The sequence below is a fragment of the Ursus americanus genome, chromosome 23 (genome assembly GCF_024610735.1).
Source record: "Ursus americanus isolate L20-20 chromosome 23, mUrsAme1.1.p, whole genome shotgun sequence".
Lineage (NCBI taxonomy): Eukaryota > Metazoa > Chordata > Mammalia > Carnivora > Ursidae > Ursus > Ursus americanus.
Window position 1 is genome coordinate 9,971,458 of NC_142149.1, and position 5,440 is coordinate 9,976,897.

A 5,440-nucleotide genomic window follows, 5' to 3' on the forward strand; every position below is an offset into this window, starting at 1 on the left:
TAAAATGACAGAACGTAAGTCCTAGGGGGGAAAAAAAGCCAAAGAGAACCATTTGGTGGATGTTAATTATTAGCTGGGTATGTGGTCCTGCCCACTGTGCTGTGGCAAAAATGAAGATGAAATTCTTGAAACACAGTCTCTGAGATTCTGCTTGTTTTGTAATAATGGAGATGAGACCCTGGGAGAAATACTCGTGATATACAATACAGGGATCATATCGACAAAAGGAACAAATGATATGAGACATTTATGGGATACCCCCTCTACTCTAGACACTGTCCAAAGACTCATCTTATTTAATTCCTACAGTAGCCATTGTCATAGCTAAGGAAGCAGGTGCTCTGAGTTATTAAATAGTGTGCTAAGTCATAGGGTTGGTAACTTCGACTCAAACTCCAAATCCACCCCACTCCAAAGCTCAAATGTTTCTTAGCCACTCCCCTACTCCTTCGGAAAAGAGAAGAAAACTGGAAAATGATTACTCTTTTCAAATAAATGAAGAGTTCCTATAAGAGGTCCATAGCATGGGCAGTTAGACTAGGAAAATTTCAGATGAATAGACTGAGGACCTTTGTGTTAGATGAAAAACACTCTATAAAGAGAAGGCTCATTCCAAGAAAGTGTCGGTAGGGCTAATATGTGTATGCTTTCTCCAGAAGACTCATGCTCCTTGTTGAAATATTGAGATGCACCCAAATTGTTTCTTACATGGCTACTGTCCCTAACTGCCTCCCAACACCACAACTTACTCCCATCTCCCTCCCCATTATCCAGCAACAATTGGTAATAGGATGTGGAACAACATTGGTCCTCCAGAATCCTTCAGAGCAACTGCTGTCCATTCTGATTGGTTGATGCCAATGCTGTACCAATTGTTCTCATTTAAATACAAGTCCTATATACAACCATCGGCCTTAGATGTTCAAGCAGACAACCGTATCATGCTCTTTCTCCAGGTCTCTTTCACCTCCACAGACATTATTTTATGTACTCAATAGGGGATTTATAAATCTGAATTTCCATCAGGTGCTGAATTAAAGCCGGAGAAGTTGTTTTTGTTTTATTTTTTAAGAAATGGTATTTATTTTTTAAGATTCTATTTATTTATTTGACAGAAAGAGCAAGCGAGCGAGCACAAGCAAGGGGAACAGCAGGCAGAAGTAGAGAGACAAGCAGGCTCCCGGCCGAGCAGAGAGCCCGGTGTGGCGCTTGATCCTGGGACCCTGGGATCATGACCTGAGCCGAAGGCAGATGCTTAACCAACTGAGCCACCCAGGTGCCCCCAAAGCCAGAGACGTTGTTTGTAAAAAGTGGGGCTTTGCATCATCATTTTGTTCTCCTTTTCATTGTTATTAGTGTACCCAAAGAATAGTCAGTATACGGATCCTGATCTTAGGAATCGTAAACTTCACCATAATAGTGTCATGTATCACAGGGATCTACTTAGCCTGCAAGAATCCACTCTGGCTTAAATCTTGAGCTATTACAGTTGTAACCTGAAATCTATGATATATTCTCAAACTGATACGTAAGGGCAATAAATAGAAACAATGCCAACAAACACAGATGAGCATCTTGGCGTACACAGTGAGTACCCAATACCATGTGATTAGGTTTCCCAATCTTTATTTCTTTTAATCTAGTCATAAGGGAAAAGGGGAGAGTAACACTGACCTCTGGGTTTCTCAATAAATATTCAACTAATGATGATTTTCCTCATTAAACCACACCCCATATATAGGGATAGGAAGAAGAAAAGATTAGTCTAAGTAGGTGGCATGACCAGAAGCAGCCAGTATAATCCCCCTGGGGTTAATTTGTTCATCTGTCTTTCCTCTAAGGCCAGGAATCTTTTTTGAAACTCATAAAAGATAAATATTCCCAAAGAGATTGTGGAGGAGAAAGGCAAGTTGGCTCAGTGGAGCAAACATTTTAACCATCTTGCAGCTAGGACTTCTGGAGACTCAAGAAAGTCTATTGCTATGTGTTCACACGTTCACCCAAACACATAGCACAGAGTTAGGATACATGTGTGTTTGTTGAGGTTAGGAAAAGCCAGAGGAAATGAATGCATATGAACTGAGGCTTTAGGGCAAATTTGTTCTCTTTCTCATACGAGGAAAAACAACAGTTCCAAATTTCAAGTGCTCTCCTGTGCCCACATTACTATTTACTTACAATAATTTCCAGCTATAGATTTTAGCTTGCTCTTATGATACCATTTATAATGGGCCATGCTTATTACCTCTCACTCGGTTTCCATCTCTGCCCCATTCCCCTTTGCAAGAGTGAAATAAAGAGCTACATTACTCCATCAGAGTGAAGGCAGCAGTACATAAAGCAGAACGTTGGCTGCCTGCTCTGATCTCCAGCACAGGACATACATTTTCCACTCCTACGCAGCATGGAACTTCGCACTTCCAACTTGGGATCCCCTGTACCTCTGCCCACTGTGGTACAAACAATCACTTTGATGGGACTCATGTCTTCTGCTTTCTTAAGCTGTTTAGTGGTCCTCTCTATGATACTAGAGCTGATCCATATTCTCTTGACAGCCTCACAGTCGCATGCACGCAGAGCTCTGTTTGTCACTGTCCTGCCTTCTGGCTGACAGTACTTGGTCAAGACTTGTTTCAAATGAATATGGGATTAAAGACTCCCAGTTGTTATAGTTCTTGATTTTTAACCTTGAATTCAAATTCTACACGAACCGGGTGACCTTGTCAAGTTATAGAACCTACTTCTTTATTTGCAACAGCACGATGTAGCTATTTTTCAGAATTAAACTTGAGGACTAAATGAGATTGTTCTAGGCATAGAGTCTAGTATGATGCAAGGTATGTGGTAAAACTCAGTGACAGTATCTAGTACTCATGTTATTGTCCTAAAAACAACAAAAACAACAATAAAGATTGATATTCCACTGCCCACATAACTTCTCAGTAAAAAAAGAGGCAAAGAATTCAGGTGTCAAGTTACAAAGTAATGGAGATACCAACTCTTTTGAGATGAGCAAATTGAGGCTTTAAAGAAAATAAACAGTTAATCTTGATTTCTTTCATCTTTCAGCTACCATGCAGTCAAAATGATCCACCATATCCTAACCACCATTGGGTGATCTGTGTGAAATGTTACATTCTGAATAGACATGCTTGGCTCTTTATGGAATGTCTATGTCCTATTTCTCCTAGCCACCCAGTCCTGGCTGGTATGAGCTGAAAAGAATCATGTAAATTTCTAAGGCTCATATTGATTTTAGCTAGAACAAGCCATATTTCAATAAGGAAAACCAAGATCTGAAAGGGAAAAAAACATAATACAAACCTTAGTTTTTAAAATTTAAATTATTTTGAATTAAAATTTTAAATTTTAAATTATTTATTGTTTTGTATAGCACGGACAAGTTTTCTTCTAATTGAGAAATCTGTATAGGTCAGTATTAAATCTCAAATATTTTCTGAACTCATTCAATGACTACCAGTTACCATATGCCTTAGTTATCAGTAGCAAGAAAAGTTGTTTCTTTGGAACACTGTCACATTCATACCCACTTACATGCACTCATACAAATCTCACACCGGTGCCCTCACACATGGGTGCACACACTCATGCATACAGACACAGTCACACACAGTCACACACATTTGTGTAGCCATTATGTGTTGATTATCCAAGAACTACTAGAAAACTTGAAGCAGATCTATGGTCATGGCTAGCACAAATATAAAACAGTTTGGTGTCCATTTTCATCTGAGTTAATGTTACCCTTGGCCTTGGCTTCATACTTGACTTTTTCACCTGATCCTCCGTAGAAGTTGTTTTTCTTTGCTATTATGCATGATTTTGTAGAATTTTCGGGTCCTGTGGAACAAGAGAGAGAATGAATGAAGACCAAGAGTGAAAACAAAGCATTAGCACACACAATTGGTCAGAAGCCACTGAACTCTTGGTGTCCTGGAGAGACCCCTTCATTGGGAGGGACAGGTATCACAGACAGCACTGCCGGTCTTCACTAATTTAAAGTTAAGTGTTGTCCGTTTCCAGCATTTTTCCCTTTCAACTGTCTACTTGTTTGGAGAATCCCTTCTTTTGTTCAACAAACGGCCTTTGAAATTGGTTATAACCTATAGAATGAAAGTATAAAACAGGTCCTTCCAGATACATGATAATGAAACATTTTAATTTGAGGGGAAATGCTATGTTGGAAGAGGAATATGCATATTGGGACCTCCGCAGCCCAGATCCGATGGCCTGCTTGCCTCTGTATGAGCTAGGACTACACCCGGTAAGCCTTACCATCTGACCCTCTCTCCCTGGGGAAGCCTAAGATGACAGGACCCATGTCTGTTTCTTGCCACTGATGTTGCACCTTAAGAGACCTGCCCTTGGAATCACTACTCCTCTGTTAATAAGACAAATCCAGTTTGCAGAGGACCTTGGGGTTGCAGAACAACATCTACCTTCCCTCCCCACTACCGGCATATGCCTATCTGCCTTTAAGAGGCCAGGTAAAGAAGCCCCACTCCTTCTGCACTCAGGACACACCTCTTTTTCTGGGTGGGTAGAAAAAGGGAAGCAGCATTAATCCTGTCTTCTGTCTTGGGAGTCTGTTGCCTCTGTGTAAAGGCCCATTCATGTAGAATAAAAAAAACCGAATTGATCCACTTTTGAAATCTGAAAAAAAAATTAAAACACCAAAGCCAAAAAAAAAAAAAAAAAGCCATTAGTCTTCGATCCAATTAGCACATTCAGTAACTACCTAAGCAAAATGCATCAACTCACCAGGACATTCTAGATTGTTGTTTCCAAGAAGAGTGATCCTCTAGTTAAGCTCTCTTAAGTTCCTTCCAGGTCTATTTAAGAATCTGTAATTTTATCCCAGTATCCTGCTTTTAAGCCAGGACTTTAGCTCATGGATAAAGACAAAAATAATTTCTGTAGACAGCATGCCATGTGCAACCCTCATCTCAGGAAAGACAAGGGATCTTCCCATTTGAAGCTAAGTGTCATTTGCTAATGTCTCAATATACATTCACTGTGGGAGGGATTTAAAATAAACTTTGGGAGTGGCTCCCTGATTCTGCTTACTTCTGGGTGAGAGTCTGAGCTCTTTGAGATTTGTCCACTCTCTTTTCAGACACGCTTGAGCACAAACCTGCACATAACCAAAAAAATGAAGTGATGGCCTCTGGAGAGTTCTTCCATCTCCGTGACTCATTTCTCTCTATTACTGCTTTATTTTCCCCCCTCGCCATTAAAAAAACATTGTCACTGTTTCACTTAAATATAATTGCTATAAAGGAAGACTATGCATATGTATGATGTGCTCTGAGAAGAGGCATCAGAGTCTGACAGCTATTTCACTTTATTTTTTTGAAAGATTTATTTATTTGAGACAGAGAGAGAGAGAGCATGAGTGGGGGAAAGGGCAGAGAGGGGA

The 5,440-nt window shown here is 40.1% G+C and overlaps 1 long non-coding RNA gene across 1 annotated transcript; it reads right to left on the bottom strand.

The window, feature by feature from the left end:
• Positions 1–3,414: 3,414 nt before the first annotated feature.
• Positions 3,415–4,884, bottom strand: LOC148107928 (uncharacterized). The gene is made up of 3 exons (XR_015721388.1): positions 4,783–4,884; positions 4,546–4,674; positions 3,415–3,861 (listed from the first exon to the last, which is right to left on the bottom strand). It is a non-coding gene; the product is annotated as an uncharacterized LOC148107928 (long non-coding RNA).
• Between the last annotated feature and the right edge of the window lie 556 nt (positions 4,885–5,440).